Source organism: Gracilinanus agilis, chromosome 3 (genome assembly GCF_016433145.1).
Source record: "Gracilinanus agilis isolate LMUSP501 chromosome 3, AgileGrace, whole genome shotgun sequence".
NCBI classification, from domain to species: Eukaryota; Metazoa; Chordata; class Mammalia; order Didelphimorphia; family Didelphidae; genus Gracilinanus; species Gracilinanus agilis.
In genome coordinates this window covers 585,164,201-585,185,840 of record NC_058132.1, presented here as the reverse complement: position 1 = coordinate 585,185,840, position 21,640 = coordinate 585,164,201, and the positions used below count along the sequence as shown (strand labels likewise).

The following is a 21,640-nucleotide window of genomic DNA, read 5'->3' as shown; positions in this document are numbered from 1 at the left end:
ATGACTTGAAGTCAGGAAGAACCTTACCTAAAAATGAGTGACTTGGACTTGGAAACTTCTAAGGTTTCTTCTATCTTTAAATCTATGATCCAATGCCTTCCTTATTTTTCATCTCTTTCTGTTGTGCCACAGACTAAGGTAGTTGATTATCATGTCTATCCTTTTAGAGACACATCTTTGAGGTGATTTTGTGGGTAGAAGACACAGCAATCTACCTTAGGCCCTATTAACCTTAGATAGAAACCAAAAGAACTGAAGTTTTATAGCCTTTGATAATCTTAAGTTACCTTCTGTAATTGGAAAGCATCTAAATAAATAATAACTTTAATGTACTTAGTAGAAGACAAGTACTGTTAAATTTCTGAGTCTAAAAATAAATCTTTGAGACCTGGAGTGGTTAATGATAGATTCTAGATCTAGAAATAGACTTCCTATTCATTTTTCTCTTCAATGCCAGGGGAAAGAGGGCCTGATTTTGAATCCTGATTCTGCCACTACTTATCTGCATGACTATAGACAAGTCACTTAACATCTGTGAAATTAAAAAAAAAATTGAACTATATACCCTCCAGGAGCCTTTCTGTGATTCTTTAGAGTCATACAATGTTAGCACTTGCAAACAAATCAAAATGAGCATAAATCAAATAAGATTATTTTCTAGTTGAGTTTCTTTGGCATAAGGCAATGCTGACCTTGTTTTTATATTTAAAATCACTTCTACAATAACTAATAATATCTTCTATTTTTTTTAAAAATACCACACTTTTTATATTTCATTTACTACATAATTGTGTTTATTGTGCTGAGAGATGCACAGGGCTCTAGGAAAGATGGCACAGACAGAAGGCAGATAGTTGCCTGAGCAGAATAATGAAATGTAGAAAAGCTCTTTCTAAGATGGGGGTCTACCTGCAAAATACAATTTTATCATAAAATTCATGAGCATTACCTTTAAAAAAAAAAGTACTTTATTTTCCTCCAGTTTCCCCAGGTATGCAGTCTGCCTGAGGCTAACAACAGTACATATGTAAGCCCTTGCTTATTCTTTCTTTTCCATGCTGATTACTCAGCTCAATTAAGTTAATAAATCTTTGCATCACCTATTGATCACTTTATAATTCAAATTTGGGGAAAGGCCTTCTCCCTAGAGCAGCCTACAGAGTTAACTTTGTCAGCCAATTCATTTTACTTGTTACTCTTTTGAAATAAAAACTGGGACTTATTTAATGAGATTCCAGCTCATTAATTTTTGTTTATTTGTTTTTGGTCAGACTTGTGATTTCACTGGCATTGGGAAGTCCCTGATGAGAAAATTCCCTCCACCAATGCAGATAGACAGTTGCTCTGAACTCTGTGGCTGGCTTATTATCCACCAACTTAATTTGCCTCACAATTCATTATAGTAATTATGCAATTGTGATTTTCCTTATTAGAGTTACAGGGTGGAATAACAGATTGAGATCCTGGCCTTAGCATCAAGGAAACTAGAGTTCAACTCCTTCCAATAATACATATTGTCTTTGTGATCCTGAGTAAGTTACTTAAACTCTCATTTCCCTAGGCAACTCTTTAAAGCCATAATTTGCAGTGCCTATGCCTGTCTGCAATGATGGAAATAGTTCCCACATTAAAATTCCCTTTATCTGATGAAATAACGAGTCAGATCTCCTACTCCATTAAAAAACAAAACAAAATAAACAAACCAACCTTCCCTTTAATGATCTTTCTAGTTAACATGCTTATGGAATAATGGTGAGTGTAGTTGTCTATCAGTTCACTTTGAGTTTTTCAGTGTTTGCCAATTTGTTTGTTAATGAAATATTCTTTTCATGACAAAGTAGGATATGGTGTAAGGAGTCCCTCTTTTAGCATCAAAAGACCTAGGGTTCCAACCCAGAAAAGTGATTACAATTTTGGTATCTCAAGGATAGACAGCATTAAACGTACCCTTAAATCATCTTTTTAAAGACCTTTTAGTTGAGCAAGGTAGATAATGGACCTGAGAGAATGAGACCCCTTTAGGAGGTAGACTTCTAAACACACTATTCCATTGGAGCAGAAAATAAAGAAACCCCAGTACATATTTAAGCCACTTCTACAGAGAGTATCACTTAGGCAGTAGGTGGACACAGAAGGCCAAAGGAAGAGTTGAGTCAATGGGAACATAAAGCATACAATCTGGTAATGACCTTTTTTTAACTTAACAAAGTCTTTGCCACTTTCAAATGATTAACTTAAAATCTATGTGATTTCATTAATAGAAATGATACTAAAGAAGATATATACCCCATCTGCTTTGCTGCTGCATCCCAAGGACTATAGGGCCTTCCCATCCTTCTTAATTTGTCTATTGTACTATCTCCCCCTAATATGAAGTGAGTACCTTTAAAGCAAGGACTGTCTTCCCTTCCTTTATGAATTCTAAAGTGATTAATACAGTACCTTGAACATACTAAGTACTTAATAAATGCTTTTTAAGTTAATTCGTTAATTCCCTCATTCAATTCATCATTGATTCATAATTTAGAGATTAGTTGTTTTTATCTGCTTAGCTGGTAAAAGTATTCCTAGCAATTTAGAGCAAAATTTCAGTGCCATGGTACAAAATCTCATTGGCTCCATCAGTTATGGCTTTGGATACCTTTGAGTATTACTATTTGAGCATTGACATTTCATATAATTTCTTTGAGATTCAGTCCTCACATATCAAATATGGATAAAATATTTACTTTCCAACATTTCTGCAAAGAAAACATTGTCAAACTTCAACAACATAAATGTCTGTACTTTTCTTAGTATTTCCTTCCATGATATAGCACAGCCCTTTGCAAGGTATTCAAGGTGAATACCTTGAAGTCTCACTTTATCTTTTGTCAAATAGCTGATGTCAAGATCTGATAAAAAAAAAAAGATGAAGACCCTCAAGTTTGATGGGAAAGCTTTCCCAGAAGTCTTTGGTATGGTAAGTTTCCATATCTAAAACATGTTAATTCTATTACCCATTACATGTCCTACTTTGACCCTGAATTTCCACTGCAAAGCAATTTTGGTTATGCAGGACTATCACACAAAACTGCTTATACATCTGTCATAGTCTCCTACAAGGCAGGATTAGTCTGTACTATATTTATTATGCAAATTCCCATTGAAATCTGTGGTGCAGGTGCCTCATGTCTTTCAAAGTAAGTTTGCATATTAAATGTAGCACAGAGCATGACAGCCTACAAACTTTCCCTCTGCTATGGTTTTAATGGGAGATTTTGGAATGAAAAGTAATGCATATTCAGGGTAATTCACACACAATTGAAACAATTAATGGGAAATACTGTAGCATACCCTTTGTTTCATACAACATGTTGAAGTAAGCAGCTGTTCTTCAAACATGAGTTTCTCCATTGTTTCATCTTATTTGAAAAATATCTGAACTAGAAAAAGAGTACAATCCAATGTTGGCAGCATGTTAGCTGCCAAGAGGTTTTCATTCAAACCTCCCTCAACCCTTTCAAATTAACTCTACTTTAGATGGAGGATGACAAAAGCATCTCAAACTGCCAAACATGCTATTTTCCAGCCTGTCTAAAAAAGAATGGCTAAATCCTTTTATGAAAATATTTTTAAGAAAAATGAATTGTTTGAGTAGCAAGTTTTAAACAGATGGGGTTTAAAATGGATATGATGTAAATCTCCCTATAAATCAGTGCATAATTAGAAGTAATAAGGAAATTGAATAATCATCCTCATTCTTGTTTCTATTATGAAATTAGCATTGTATACATATAATAGTTGTGCAACACATGACAGAGAAATCACATTGGATTCCAAGGCAGATGACCTAGGCTTGAGCTTTGGCTCTGCCATTTACTAGCTATGAAACTGAAGATAAGTCAATGTAATTGAGGCTTGATTTCCCCATCTGTAAAATGGAAATACTTCCTCTCCATCAATATCTTTTACAGTTTCTTGTGAGGATGAAATAATGCATTCAAATACTGAAAAAGGAAATATGATCTCATTGGTCAGAAAATTCCTCAGTGTTACAAACAGCAAGTAATCCATTAATTTCCAACCTATGCAATATCTGTCCATATTTTCATAAAAGTTAGTAACAAAGATTCTGTCAAATATACTAGAGGGTATTCTCATTTTCTCAATATTGGGAGATTACAGTGGATGACCGTGGCTATTAATCTGTTATCTTTTGTTCTTGACATATATATCCTAAGACATCTATGCTCTTAAGATAGGACAGATAGGACAGATGGAGAATTTAACAAGCTCTAAAGAATGTCCACAAGAGACATGTTGAAATTTGGACAAAAGACATTCTTCAACCCATCAGTCTTTCTATTGTGGATGCTCAACACAAATAGTTCAAGCCAAACATATTTGGGTTATTTATTTCACTTTCATGTATAAAAGGCACTTCATTGTCCCCAAGCTTGATATGATCAGTACAAGGTCATCTAAAAAAGAGAACATCTCGAGGACCTCATCACCCACCAGGAATCACTCTCTGACCTACTCTGACCTAGTCTTTATGCTAGTTATTTTCCATAACAGAAGCAAATACAATTGTCAGGAGTATATCTCCCTGTTTTATGCCTCGCTTGATATTTGATGTCAAATAATCATTGATAAAGGTATTTTTTTTTGTTATTTTATCTTCTAAGGAATTCTTGGATGTTTTGATGTATGGATAAGAGGCATTTTCTAATTAAAAACCAAGAGAAAACTATCTACCAAATTAAATGTTTTTTAAAAATAATCAATAATAAGTAAGTCTCATTCTCCAGAACTTTCAATTAATTGTTAAAAGGTAAAAAGGTGACCTATTTTTGAATGGGAAAACCTGATTCTTTCCTCAATTCATTTATAGGTGATTCTGATAAAGATGCAAATAAAGGAAGGGAGGGAGGTAGTTATTGATATTCTCACCAATGCCCATGCTTTTTTTTTTATTAATAAAGTCAGATTTTTTTCTAAGCTCTATCTTCCCCTCACTGGCCTGGATTTTCCTTTGTGCCATTTTTATCTCCTATACATGAATATCCAGAAGTGTGATATAAGGTTCTTAGTGGGGTGGTTCTAATGTTTTTCATAGTAAGTATAGTTTGCTTTCATTATCTTTATAGATCTATTCAAATTTGTCTTCTATTTGTTGTCCTCCTATTTCACCATTAAATTGCTTGCTTAGTTCAGTGTTTTGCCAAATGTTCATTAAACTGGTTTTATCATCAGTTTGCATTCACTGCTTTATGTAATGACACTGCTCATAATCATCCATCTTACTTGTTCTAAAGATTTTACAAAATAATTTATATTCCAACATGGAATTACTTTTGACTCCTTTCTCTCACCATGTGACAATCAATGAATCTATCAATTAAAAAGCATGTAAGTATTTATTCTTTGGTTTTTTTTCTGGTAATAGTTATAATGGTTAAATGTTTGCATAATATTATTTTAATAGTAAAATATAATAATTAAAAAGTTGTCTGCTATGTGCTAGGCACTATGCTAAGTGCTTTACAAGTATTGTATCTTTTGATCCTCAAAATATCCCTGATAGGCAGATATTATAAATATCCACAATTTAAAGGTTGTCCTTATTTTCTTAAGGCAAAATTTATATAACATGTCCAAGGTCATATAGTTATGAAATCTGAAACTTGATTTGAACTCTGGTCTTCCTAACTCTAGGCTCAGTGCTCTATCCAAAACTATGCCACTTAGCTGCCTAAGGTGTTTCCCCATCACCCATTTTCTTTCTTTTTTATCCATTGCTAGGGTAAATAGCTCAAGACTGAATTGTCTCCATTATGACACATTTTTTTTACTCATTCTAGTCATTGTCTTGACAAATCAGTAGATGAATACGTAATGAAAACTAACGCAGGAATAACTCTCACTCCAATAATGTACTTTGCTTTTTATTAAAATATAATACATATCATTAAATTCTTGAAGAAAAGGGTTATCATATAAACATATGTCTTAGTTGTCTACAAGCCTTTGATCACTCTTATTTATTCCTAAATAAAGATTTCCTATTTTCCCAACTTTTCACTGAAGTCACTGAAATTCAGAAATGTATGTTGATTTAATTTGCAGTGTCTGAATTATTCACAGAACTTCTCTATTTCTTGGCAACTAATATTGTCACATGAGTTGCCATAATTTCATTGCCAGTCCTTCTATAAAAATATTTCTCATCAGTATTGCAAATATATCACAAAATAACCAAGAAACAATATATAGTATTTCTTTTTTTTTTTTTTTTTAAACCCTTGTACTTCGGTGTATTGTCTCATAGGTGGAAGATTGGTAAGGGTGGGCAATGGGGGTCAAGTGACTTGCCCAGGGTCACACAGCTGGGAAGTGGCTGAGGCCGGGTTTGAACCTAGGACCTCCAGTCTCTAGGCCTGACTCTCACTCCACTGAGCTACCCAGCTGCCCCTATAGTATTTCTTTTTGGCAAAAAATAGAGTGAACTCTATTAAGTGCTATCTTTTTCTCTTCAAGGAATATCAATGATCCATCACTTAATATACTTAAATTTTAAAATTGGGGAAGAGGACATTTCTTATCTAAAATTCCTTATTTTACACAAGAAATATGATATTTAAATGTGCATTGAGTTATGACAAGAACATGTAAAATTAGAAAGAAATGAAAATAGAAGTGATCATTTATATTAAACTATTTTATAAATTTTTATTAAAATGGACCAGTATAAGAATAATTTTAAAGTAAAAAAACTATTATCTCAATTGTTTAATAGCTTACTAAATATTTTTCTACTTTATATAATTCATGATATGTAATTCCTTTATTTTAAAAATATGGATCCATGGATAAAGAACTATAACCAGTAAATTGATGATTATACGATTTTTATTTTATTTTATTGTTTGCCAATTACTTAGAATAAATTTTCACCTAAGTGATCTGATGTTATATGATCCAAACTGTCTCCCTACCTCCTTTTTTCACCTCTCCTGGAGCTGGTAAGCAATTCAATCTCAGTTATCCATGTATAATTATACAAAACATATTCCCATATTGTTCATTTTTGTAAGTGAATTGATGATGTCATTTAAAAACAATAAGTAACCCCAAAGACCATATAGGTGAACCCCCATATTTTATCAATGAATTAAGCTAAGACACAGAAAAATGGAATTGCTTTCCCCAAAAGTCAGATAGCTAAGAAGTGGCAAGATTGGGACTCATATCTCTCATCAGCACACTTTACAACATACAACCAGGAATTTTAGTACAGATCAAGAATTTTATTATTAAAAGAACAAAATTGATGCAAGGGTTTTCTGACATAGCATTGAGAGAGAGAGAGAGTGTGTGTGTGTACTATTTGATTGATTTTTAAAACTAGTTATTAGAAATTAATACTTAACATAGCACTATATATGTTAAGTATTAATTGTCTAATAAGTAATGGCCAGTCTTCTTTAGATCCTAAATATGCATACATCTGTACAACTTTTACTTTTCCAATGTCATTGTGTTTAGAAAAACAAGTGGAAATATTTGTAAATGCACGAATGTCCCAATATACTGACACTTTCAAAAGGAAGAGGCAGATTCTGATATGCTTCATGAGTGAGGAATTATATGTCTGTCAAAAACTTCTGGAATTATAATCTTTGCTTATTTCCCTGAGTGATAATTCTAAATTTCATAAGATCCCATAAGGGTCTGGCCTCTTCCTCCTTCCTACGAAGAAAAAAGAATCTGACTCCCCCTTCAAGGGGACTATCCTACAATAGTAAAACAATTTGATGATTGTGTCATATTAAATTTGGTACATACATAAGTACTATAATCCAGAATCCATTATCTCTCTAGGCATTGGATTTCTTAGTATATAACTCAAGATACTATTCAAATCCTAAGGTGAATTGCTACTGGATTCAGTGCAAGATCTCAATGGTTTTATTAAGCTGGAATTACTTGGAGCACTACCCTGGTAAAATACTGTATGTCTATAAACTGATGATCAAAGGGACTTACTACCAGGAGAATCAACCATCAGGTAAATGATTTTTTTCTGTTATCAAAAGCCATGAAGTTAATTTCCTAAAGCAAGTCTGGAATCTTCTATAGTGAAGCCAATATAAAATCACAGATATATGAAGAATGGATGCATCATTGACCTTTTTCAATAGGATTCATTGTATTAATGAACACTCAAATACATTTTGTGGCCAAAGTTCCATCAATTTCCTTTTCCTGTTTGTACTTTATAACCTAAAAAGCCAGGATACCACAAAATATTATGAAATTATTAATGAGTAATAAAAAAGACATTTCCTTTATAAGATTACATTGTTTGAGATGAGAGTACATTTTGTGGTTTCCGGAGAAAATGTACTATTTACCCATTCTTGTCCTAATCCTCTTTATAATTCATAGGAACACCAGGGCACCATGTGCTAATTATTTGATAATGAAAAAAAATTAAGATGTTTTCTTAATTTAAAAAGTATGTATTTAGTTCTTGTGAGGGAGCTTTCAAATGAACTTGGCATTTTCTAATTATTGGTTGTAATCAAAAAGAATCTAATGAAATTTCCTTCAAAGAATCCAAATTGGTACTTTCTGAAAGAGAGTGGAAGAATTAGAAATAACTAATAAATGCTTGGCAAGAAAATAAGAGCCTCCGTTTACTTCTCAAAACTAATATAAGTGACAAGCCAATACTGTGATTCAGAGAAACAGGCAGTATGGTGTCCTAAGCTATGAAAGATGTTTGGTTTAATGTGAAATAGCCTATTTGTTTTAAAATGTTCTGATGTGACAAAAGTTATGTGAATTAAAGTAGAGTGAGGGGAAGCAGATCCTATTATAAGGGCTATTTTTGCTCTCATTATTATTCTTTACATATATGAGGCACAAATAATGTTTTATCAGATTGTTTGAGTTGTATTTTTGTCATCATTATCCAATGATAGCAAAATGTAAAGAATTCTCTATACACTACATGCTGAAGTGTGATAAATGAAGATGAAGTAAATGATGATCCCAAATATAACCAAAGAATGAGAAAGGACCTCTGAGGTCAATTCTGCTGATTCTAGGCAAAATTTTTCCTAAACTTAGACAGAACCTCAGAGTTCAAATTGACGATAAACATGCATCTATTATTCCAATCAGGAACTGAAGCAGAAATCTAGCTACAAATTCTTCCTACTATATAATCATCAACCTCCACTTTCCGGTAAATCCTAACACTCATGAGATTTAGTAGGATCCATAATTTAATTATTTGAAATGTTATTTAAACTGTCATTGAGTCCTATCCATATCTGAACAAGAACATATATAATAATGTGATCATGTAATAAGTGATCTCTACCCTTTGTGGAAGATCTCTAATGAGGACGAAAATACTAAATCCTTAAGTAGTGCATTCTGCTCCTCAAAAACCTCTAATTATCAATAAGATCTTCCTTATTCATCTAGACATATCTTTCTACAATTTCTACCTACTGTTCATTGTTCTGCTTTCTCAGGCATTGTAAAACCACTTTAATCCTTCTTCTGTATGACAGCCATTCATATATTTGAATGCCCTCATTAGCTCCTTTTTCTCAGGTGATGGAGCTAATTAGTTTCTTCAACTGATTCACAGATGTTATGGTCTCAATACTTTCATCTTCTTGTAGACCTCATCTAGTGGGGCTTCAGATTGTCAGAGCCCTTAGTAAATTACAGCACCTAGGAAAGAGCACCATTATCCTGCTGTGGGCTCTTGAGGATAGAATATAAAAGCATTATGACTTTCCTACTGCTGCATCCTATGCCACTTTAACTGAAAACTGATAGTTTTACATTTTTTTAGCTGCCATAATATGCTATTTACACACATACACATATATTCTGGGGACATACACACATGCATACATATAAATTCTGGGGATAAATGTATATATATTTTTTCACCTGAATTGTTATTTGGCCATGCTTCCTACATCCTATATAATAAATATATATTTGAATATATATAAGTTGTATACTTATTCCAAGTGCATTTCATCTTATTAGATTTTGCCTATTTAATTAGGAAATTTAGTAGGGCTCTTCTATTCTTAAATATTTTCCTACTAACACTACTACCATTGTCAGATAATATTTTTGTTATGCACTCCAATATGCATCTTTACTAGGTTCTATTCAAGAGCAGCTCAATAATTTCAAAGGATGAGTTCACTGAACCTACCTCTCTCTTCAGTGTCATTCTTCCCTCAGTTGTGATTCTCTTCTCAGGTATCCTATAATCTTTTGTTCGTTAGCATCCCCACTAAAAGTGACTCTTAGAAAAGGATATTAAATTTATCCATGGCAAAGTGGAGTGACAGATGGCAACATGAGCTATTACACAAAGGTGAACCATTTATGTGTTTAACAGGTGTTTGGGGCTTGACTTGACTCAGGTCAGAACTCTGGTAGTTTAGACTCAATATTGAAACAGAAGGAGACTTGCAGATGATGTAATAGTTAACAAAAGTGAGATTTAGTTAACTGTAGAAGGAGACAACTCAATAGGGATAGGCACTGAGGAAATCTTGAGTTGATTCAGCTTGCCAGAGCTGTACATCATGGTATACCAAACATCAGTGAGAATGTTTGGAGCATCTTGGTTGTTTATACTCTGGAATCAAGGAAGTGAAGTCAATAGACAACAAAGGCTCATTCAAATAATATGCTAATATCTTTTAAGGAAAAAAAAAAGACATTAACTTCTTTTAGGGCAGGGGTTAGGAAATTATTCTTACCAAGACAAAATAAAACATGAATGAATGGAGGGATCCAAATAAAATTTCAGTTGCTCAGTTAGGCCATTTTAGGAGGTGGGTGGGAATCAGAGTCTATCTGATATCCCTGAAATGATACTATAAACAATGTAAAAATGAAAAGTATTTAATAAACACTGTGATAATGAGATTACATCTACCTTGCCCATTCTCAAATCTAATCACCAAAAGTGTAAACCACATCTCCACTTAACTCACAAGTTGGGAGGTCTATGACCCACGTGTACTAGAGTGAGTGATGAATCAGAATTTACTGTCTGCCTCCTAGGCAGTCCTAAAAAAAGCGTCTGTTGTGATTGGTAACATAAACTTGGAAGAAGGCACAGGGCGTGATGCAAAAGAAGCCCCTTTAAAAGACAGTTCAGTAAGTTCAGCTTCTTCTTGTTTGTGTCTTGGACCTGAAAGACTTCATCTTGTTTGTGACTTGGACTTGGAGGAGCACTGGACCTGGGACCCTGGTGAGACTGTCCTTAAATCTCTTCCTTAGAACTACATGTGGTGAGTGAAGAAGGCTGACTACCTTAGCCTCCTGGAAACTCCCTTGATTGGGAGAAGCCCTCATGACTAAACCCCTTGCTAATTGACTTTTAGGCTCTCCAGCTGGGCCTCTGGAGCCTTGCTGAAGTAAAGCCCAGACTTGAAGACAAATCAAGTTCTTTAAGTTAGATCTCTTGCTCTACCCTCTTCTCATCTCCCTCCTTCCACTCTCTCCTATATTTTGTAAATAAATTACTAAAATCATTTTAGGAATTGGTATTTATTCATTTCTTTGGTGACCACACCTTTAAATATTAATGTATCCAATCAAAAACCCCTTTTCCCTCTTACAACATTTAATAAATTCTTATTTATTTTTTATTAGTTGATAATTCAATCATTGATGCCTGATTGAATGGATAAAATTAGTTTCCCACTCGATTTCTTAGGAAAGACAGTCTTGGTTATGTTTCTTTGCTGGAAATATTAGAATGAATGATATTTGTATATTCAAGCACAATGTCAAGCACAGTATTCTGTATATTTAACTCAAAAGTTCTGTTGAATAAGACTAAGAAGAAAAACAAGTCTGTTTTTTCTATCTAGGCTTATGTTTTAAAGCAGATGATACTGACATAGTTATTCATTATTGTTTAAAAAAATAAAATAAGGCATTAAAGTCTTTAGAAGATATTACAAAAAACAAGATGGACCAAAGGAGAGATATATTATAGCTAATTAACAACTGAATCTTCAGGAGGGAAAATGTGTATGCACAGCACAATTTTAAGTTCACCCTTCATTATTAACATTTTCTTCAATATTTTAAGTTAGATAATCCATGAAACACTGAATTATACCCTACTTGTAGTGTTTACTTATTTCTGAGGTATACATGCTCACACTGAAAATTTAACAATTGGCTCTCACAAGCTGATATAATATCCCTCACACACTCAGAACAAAAATGAAAGCAAGCAATAGACTCACAGTAAAATAGGCATATTATGACTTTTCTAATATTATTTAGGTATAATTATTTTCTTTGAGAATCGATGTTTTATAAAAGTTTATTCTACAAAACTGTTTTGTTTTTTCATGTATTAAGGAGGAAGGTAAAGTTTTAGAAATTCACATCAACTACAATTATGTATCTTCTCTTGAAAATGGTCTCACTAATCCTTTCTATTTTATCACTATTATTTCTACCCTCTATCCTCAAGAGTTTTTTTCCTCTTTCCCTTTCACTATGAGGACAAATTTGTCATTTAGTCTTATCCTACATGTAACAGGATTCATCCAAGACATATTACAACTAAAGCAATGGGGCCTAAATGCCAAATCCATAAAATCATCTAGATAGGTTCAGTAACTTAGCTGACTATGATTTTTACATTTTTTAAGTTAAAAATTAGGAAAGAGAATTTTGGCTATAAATACCTAGCAAAAAATATATATATATATATGAAGTGAAATATCATCAAATATGAAAGAAATGTGGACAATGAAGACTTACTATTTGAGTAATTAACAACTCTCCCTATCCCTTCATTTATTTTAGTTTTAAGATCAAATTAATTTTATTGGCTTGTTTCACATACATTCCGGAACTGTCTTCTACTTCCCTCCTTTGTGTTCTCACTTCCTCCTCTCCATTACTCCTTATGAAACAATATTTGATGTGAACAAATGAATATTATTCTACAAGCCTGATTTTTTTTACCCATTTCTAGATGCAGGAGACTTAAAGTCATAAAAATCTGGTTTATAGAAATCCAACATCCAGCTCATTTTTAACATTGCTCGAAGGATTCTCTTTTCAATATTATTGAGTTCACATAGATTTTCATGTGCCTCCATATCCTTTTATATCAATATAGTTTGAAAAAGCACTTCCTGAGTCAGGGAATAACTGGTTTGGTTTATAAGAACATGAACTTTGTCAGGATATAGCCAAAAGTGTTACAAAGTGAGCTAGTTTTCCCTATCTCTCATCATCTACAATTCTTTCTTTAAAAGGAAACCCTTTTGAGGCTTTCAGGTTTCCAGTAAAAATCATAGTCAGACAGTTTATGTGGAGGCACAGGCATAACCCTTCAGAGAAAAAATGAGTCAGTTGTGGTCTTTTTCTTTGAAGAATCAAAATTTCCAATGCCACAGACCCAAGGAGTTTTAAGCAAGAGTCACAAATGACTAGCATGATAAACACTCTAAGAAACAAACAATGGGGAGGTAGCAGTACAAGGCTATCCTTGAAGAAATAACTTCTAGAAATGATAAGGAAAACTACAAGGCCAAGTGATGATTAGGAAATCTAAGGAGAAACTTTGATTTCTATTTTTCCCCCTAGGCCAGATTACAGAGAAATAATATGAGGCTGCAGGCACTAGAAATGGGAAATATTCAGGAAAGCCACTCCACTCAAAAGCCTTCCATTGGAGACTAGATGCTGCTCCCTACAGCTATGTACAATAGCAGGAAGTGTTGACTTAGGCTATCATCGAGTTTGCAGCCGTGTCACTGTAAAACTAAAAGACAAAAACAAAAAGTTACATAACTCCCACCTAAAATAACTGACCAAGAAAAGGTCAAAAGAAAAGAGCTACTACGTCAGACTACTTGAAAACTATGACAGATATATAAAGCTAAGTTACTATATTTCAAAAAATGATGAAAACTCTTTGGAGCCACTAGAACCTGAGGGTAAAATGAAAAATAGAAAACCACAATCTATCAGTCAACTTCTGAAAGAAATCCCCAAATAAAAACTCCAAGGAACATAATAGCCAAAATTCAGAGCTTTCCAGTGAAAGAAAAAAAAATAATACAAGCATCCATAAGGAAAGTGCTCATATACTAAGGAATCATAGACAGGATCAAACAAGATCTGACAGCTATCACTCTTTTGAAGAGCAGAGTCTGGAATATCATATTCAGCAAAGGACATGAGAGAGCTACAGCAAACAATAACTTATCCATCAAAATTAAATGTAATGTTGGAAGGAAAATAATGGATCTTTAAGGTAAAAATTGCCTTCAAGTATTCCTGAAGAGAAAAAAATTAGTAGAAACTTTGAAATGAACATATAGACAAACATATATACAAAAATTAATAATATCAATGACTGAAATGAAATAGACAAATATGAAGTGTTCACCTTCTAGTGGAAGGAAAATATTCTATAACAAATCATCAAGGAAATATGGAGACAGGTTACTCATAATGTATTACTTATGACTTAATTATTTTAAAATGAAAAAAGAGGATAAATTAGTGAGAATGGATGAGGGAGTGGTAGACTATTTTCTCTATTATTTAGGCTCATATGAAGAATATTATATAGATATGGACTTGGAGGTTATCTATTCCTATTTCATGTTGATCTGAACTAGACAAAGGAGTATAAAACATCCATTCCTACACACATCCATATATATGCACATATATAATTGGATTCACACACAAATATATATGTACATATCACATGTGGAATTTTCACTCAAAATACATTCAGGTTAACAAAGAAATATAAGGCAATCACAATTAGGAAATGGAATGAATAAAGTTAGAGCAAGTTCTGAAATATGTTACTCATAAGCAAAATAAACCCCAACCTCAGAGAATGGAAAGTGAAGGGTGGGGAAAAGGAAAAGAAGAGTACAAACCTGTGACTATTGTTTAGGAAAGAGGAAGAACAAGGGGAATGACAGTAGAAGCAGACTGTCTTAGATCAGAGGGCTGAGTACTTTCCTCTTTTACCATTCTATTCTTCTTTGTAAATAATAAGGATGAGGGACAAAAGGAAGAAAATGTATTTGAGGAAAGTTTTTAAAAATGAATAATTATAACCTTCAATATGAATGTTTTTAAATTATCTACAAAATAAAAAGGAACAGCAGTGTGCATTAGAACACAGAATCCAAAGCAGTACTCATCAAAACAATCTGCTACTGGCTAAAAAATAGAAATGTGGATCAATGAATTAGACTAGGGGTAAATGACCTCAGCAATCTAATGTTTGGTAAACCCAAAGATACCAGCTTTTGGGATTAGAACTCACTATTTAACAAAAACTGCTTGGAAAATTGGAAAATTATGACAAAAATTAGGTTTAGATCAATATCTTACACCCTTTACCAAGATAAGGTCAAAATGTTGATATGATTTAAGCATAAAGAGTGATATTATATGTAAATTAGGGGAATACAGAATAGTTTACCTGTCAGATCTATGGAGAAGGAAAGAATTTATGATCAAACAAAAGATAGATAACATTACAACATGTAAAATGAATAATTTTGATCATATTAAATCAAAAAGGTGTTTTTTTTTGTTTTGTTTTGTTTTGTTTTGTTTTTTTTTGTTTTTTTTTTACAAATAAAACCAGTGTAACCAAAGTTAGAAGGGGAAAAAATGGATGGGAGGGGGGGATTTTATAATAATTTTTTTCTGGTAAAGGTCTCATTTCTCAAATATATAAAAGACAAAGCCAAATTTATAAGAATCTAAGTCATTCCCCAATTCATAACTGTTCAAAGAATATAAGTAGGAAGTTTTCAGAAAAAGAAATCAAAGCTATCAATAATCATTTGAAAAATGTTCTAAATCACTCTTGATTAGATAAATGCAAATTTAAACAAGTGAGTTACCATTTCATACCTATCTGATTAGCCAATATGAGAGTAAAGAAAAATAATAAATGTTGGAGAGGATGTGGCAAAATTGGGACATTAATGCATTGTTGGTGGAGTTTTGAACTGATTCAACCATTCTGGAGGGCAATTTGGAATGATGTTCAAGGGGCTTTAAAAGAATGCATTTCTTTTGATCCAGTAATACCACTACTGGGTCTGTATCCCAAAGAGATGAAAAAAAAATGTGAAAAGACCTCTTTGTACAATAATATTTATAACTTGCTTTTTTTGTGGTGGCAAAGAATTGAAAACTAAAGGAATGTCCCTCAATTGGGAAATGGCTGAACAAATTGTGGCACATGACAGTGCTATAAGGAATGATGAACAGAATGATTTCAGAAAGAGCTGGAAAGGTCTACATGAGCTGATGCAGAGTGAAATAAGGAGAACCGGGAGATCATTATCCACACTAACTGCATTATTGTGAAAGGATCAAATGTGATAGACTTTGATACTACTAATAGCATTATTATGATCCAGGACAATTCTGAGGACTTATGAAAAAGAATGCTATCTACCTACAGAGAAATAACTTTTGGAGTAGAAATGCAGATATAACATATGACTTATCACATGTTTACTTGGATATTTTGGGGTTTGGGTTTTATAAGATTATTCTTACAAAAATGAATAATATGGAAATATGTTTTACATGGCAATACATGTAAATCCCAGATTTAATTGCTTGTCAGTTCCAGACAACATGGAACATATGACTTTGGAAAATATATGTCAAAATTTGTTATTGATATAAAAAATAAATATAAAAAAACAAAATAGTTTTAAAAAAAGAACACAGAATCCAACAATGTTTACAAGTAATGCACATGAAATATAAAAATTCACAAAAGTTTAAAAAGTGAAATAAAATCCACTATGTTTCAAGTTCATTTTAAAAAGGGAACAGCAATCATGATCATGGACAGGGAAATAATAAAAAATAGGCTTGATTAAAATAAAAAACTAAAGAACTATGCCATGCTTAAAGACATCACAGACAATGTGTGCATATGTTTATAATAAAATATAACATAAAATAAGAATATATACATGTATATTTATCTAAAATACATATATTTATCTAAAATACACATATATATACACACACTTAAAACATAGTATCTCAATATTTGATGAGAAAGTAAAATGAATTATAGGTAAAACTGACAGTTAATCCATTACTAAGATATTAATGTTTCCTTTTGAGATCTAGATGAAGATACACACATATACACACACATATATATATATATATATATCATTGCATTCTATTTTTGTCATACTGCCACCTTAACTAGTTTAAATTAGATGTTAATATTCACTAACTTCTTTCACAGAACTTAGACCAAGTACAAAAAACTCTTGAAGGATTATGATTTTGTACAAGAAATATGTTCTTAGGGAATGAAGAAACTTGCCCACCTCATAAAAAGCTATAAATTGTACAAGTTGTATTTACTAGATGTATATTCCTGAAATTGGGCCAACTGTGGCATTTTAGCACATCTCTGAAGGAGCAAATGTAAGACTGAGCTATTCAAAAAGCCCTCTGCTGAGTGATCCAGACTGTGCTGACTCCACATAGGAAGGGTGTCTTTATCTTCCTCTAGGATTCTTGTTCTCCACTGGAATGAGCTGGTTGTTCTCTATATTAAGCTCTGGACAGGGAAAACTCAGACTATCTAGCCACATCCAGGTGCTGGCCTGGGGGAAAGCCCAGGAGATCCAAGCCAAATTAAAGGATGAAGCCTCGAAGGACAAAGTCCTGCTGAAGTGGCTACCATGTTCTCTGCTCAGATTTCTCTACATTGGGCTTCCATAATGAGATGGCCTTTACCTGGGGACTGGACTACCCAGCTTTCTCAAGGTTTTGGCAAAGACCTTTGCCAGGTCAAACTGGAACTTCTCATGATGTGAAATGCTCCTCTCCAGAAACCCCTTCTATTCAGCCTCCACTTTGTCTGCCAAAGTCTGATTCTTTTCTGGATCACCCCTGTGGCCATCAACCCCTCTGTGGCAGGGCTTGAGGGGGGTCACCTCCTAGTGTGGATGTTGACGTCCTCTACTTTTTTTGGAGCAACAGCAAGACCCAGACCTGTATAATGAGCACCTATAAATTGAAATCAGGCCAGCTACAGTGACCCCTACATGGAAGCAGTAGATTCATTAGAGCTATGAAAAATCCCTGACAAGGGAAGACTCAAGGACCTTTTGAATGAGGACCATATAATGCATTCTTTCTACTCAAGTTCTGGGCTGATCTTACCACCAACAGTGAGGATTGAGGAAGTTCTTTGGACAGGGTCTCTGGTTAGTATGAGAGTCCAGAGCATCATCTGCTCCACCATAGTCTGCTCCTTTGGCAAACAGATTATTATGGAGAAAGTAGAGACAGAGTATGCTCGCTGTGCGAATGGTCGCTACTCCTGCCACATTCACTGGTCTCCTACCCGAGACAACAGAATTAACTTCATCCATAAGCTAAAGCACCTGCCAAAGAAACATATGATGGATGGCTTACTGGAGAACCTCACTGTCATGCTGGTGGTGAGCAGCAGAGATATCTCAGAAAACTTATTGTAGATTGTTCAATGTGTCTGCAAGGGGACATGGAGCTCAAAATCACATTTACTAGCTGGCGAAAGAATAAGAGCCTGGGGGATGAAGGACAGGAAGAGCCAGGCTCTATGTACAGGGCAACAAAGGAGATTTGGTTTATGCCTAAAGTTCAGAATCAAAAAGAGAACATTTTCCCTCTTCCAAAAAACACACATAATCCCCTAACCTCAAATAAATTTAAGCTATTATGTTCTTTCACAGGAAAAATAATTAAAAGGCTCTTAGCTTAGGTAAGTCCTAAGTAATAGCTAGTTCTTTCCTCTAATATCTATCTATATAATAATAAAATCTACTCTTTCTTTATCCAAGTGTTTCCAGTAAACTGAACTTTTTTTCTTATTCACAAAGAGGTCTTAGGTCAACTAACAATATAAAATTCATTATGTGAACAGTGTCTAAGCTCTGCCTATACATTAGGATTTTTTCTCAATAGAGGCTCAGATCAATTTTAACTGAACTTTCCCTCTAAACTCCATAGAACTGCAGAGAAAAGAACCAGGTAAACTTTAGAGCTGTAGATTTAAATGAGGTAATTATTTTAACAAGGTGTTATATAATGAGTTGTTCCCTAATAGGTAAATTATCAAAGAATATGAACAGGCAATTTTCGAAAGAAGAAATATATGCTATCAACTGACATATGAAAAATGTTCCAAATTACTAATAATTACTTCAAATTAAAATAACTTTGAGGTCCTATGAATTGCTTAGGAGACTGGAAAAATAGCAAAATATGAAATTTATAATTGTTGGAAGGGCAGTAGGAAAGCAGACACATTAAAGCAATGTTAGTGGAGCTGTGGATTGGACTAATCATTCTGAAAAGCAATTTGAAACTCTATACAAATAAAGTGAAGTCACTAAATTCTGTATATCCTTTGACCTAGTAATATCCCCATTAGGTTTTATCCCAGAGATAAAGGAAGAGGAAAAATATCTGTTTAAAAAATATATATGTGTGTGTTTATATACATATATATATACATATATTCATAGCACCTCCTTAATATTAGAAACTTAATGGATATTAAGGAAATACTTGTTAATTAGGAAATAGCTGAATTATGGCAAATGGATACAGTGGAATATTACTGCATTATTAAAAACTGCAACAATGGCAATTTCAAACAAATCTAGAAAAATGTATGAACTGTTAAAAATGAGCAGAATCCAGAGAATAACTGATATTATAATATAAAAACAAAAACTAACATTTAAGAACTCTGATCAAGGCAAGGGTGGCAAGAGATGAAATATGCTTGCAGCTTCTGACAAAGATGATAGATTCCATATTCAAGATGAGACAAGAAGGATGTGTGAAATTGTTTTGTTTGACTATGCATATTTGGAAAAATAATTTTGGTTTTCTTTTGGAAGTGGAAGGAAGAGGATAGTGATAAGCTTACAAAAGAAGGGAAAAGGGAAGGGCAATAAAATGTCATTGAATCATTTTAATTGTTTTTATTACATGTAGAAGCAATTCTTGACAACTGTTTTCTGGCATTTTGCAGTTCAAATTCTTTCCCTCTCAACTCTTTCCCTTTTCTGAGGTAGTAAATAGTTTGATATAGATTATACCAGTGCTTTCATACAATATGTGTTTCCATATTCTTCATGTCTTGACTGAAAACATATATCAGACATACAATAAAAAAACTCATGAAAGAAATAAACTGAAAGATGGTGTGCTTTGATCTGCAATCAGACAGACTCCAATAGTTCCTTCTTTGGCTGTGGATAGCATTTTTTATCATGAGTGCCTTGTGGTTATCTTGGAACCTTGTTTGGGTGATAAGTTTAATTCTTTTACAGTTGATCATTATGCAACATTTCTGTTATTACATACCCTGCTCTTCTGGTTCTGCTCACTTCACTTTGCATCACTTCATAGAAGCCTTTCCAGGTTTTTCTGCACTCATCTTGTCTGTCACTTTTTATGGCTCAATATTATTCAATTACAACTATACACAACAACTTGTTCAGCCATTCCCAAATTGAGGACACAAGAAATCTTCACTTTCCAACACTCGGCCACTACAGAGCTGTATTTTTTTTGGGGGGTTACAAGTAGGTACATTTTTTATATCTCTGATCCCTTTAAGATACAGACCACAGTCATGGTATTACTGATTCAAAGGGTATGCATAGTTTTATGGCCTTTTTTTGATGTGGTTCCATATAACTTTCCAAAATGCTTGCATCAGTTCCCAGTTCCACCAACAGTATATTAGTTGTGTGTGTGATTACATCACATTAGTGTGATGACTAATCACTAGTGATTTGGAATATTTGTTCATGCCTATAGATAGTTTTAATTTCTTCATCTGAGAACTACTTGTTTTTATATTTTGACTATTTATTAGTTGGAGAAAGTTTTGTATTCTTATACATTTGACATTTCCCTTCTAATTTTGGTTGCATTGATCTTCTTTGTACAAAAACCTTTAACTTTAATGTAATCAAAAATATCCATTTAATTTCTCACATTTTCTTTGTCTTTGTGGGTTTTAAAAATATTGTGGCTTGGAGACTGCACCCCCTCAGCACCCCCCAGGAGTCCATTCTCCCCCACTTTTTAGAGTGTGATTGATCTTGAATGGACCAATCCCATGCTTGGGAGGGACCATACCCCCCTACTTGGCATGGGATTGGTCCTTTCATAGATCAATCTAATGCCCAGAAGTAGGGGGGAAGGACCCCTGGGGCATGCAGTCCCTGGCCACAATATTTAAAAAAACCCACATCTTGTTTGGTCATAAATTCCCTGATTCACAAGTCTGATACAGAATCTTTTCCATGTTCCCCTAATCTGTTTATGGTGTCAAACTATTTCTATATAAAAATCCATTTTGAGTTTATCTTTCTTGATGGTGTAAGATGTGGTCAACTCTTAGTTTCTGCCATATTGTTTCCCAGTTTTCCCAGTAGTTTTAATCAAATACTAAATTCTGCCTCCAATAGCTTGAATTTTTGGGCTTATTGAATATTAGATTACTATGGTCATTAACTACTGT

The 21,640-nt window shown here is 33.5% G+C and overlaps 1 pseudogene; it reads left to right on the top strand.

The window, feature by feature from the left end:
* LOC123241875 overlaps positions 1-18,657 on the top strand; it is a 34,076-nt pseudogene extending 15,419 nt beyond the window's left edge.
* Positions 18,658-21,640: the final 2,983 nt, after the last annotated feature.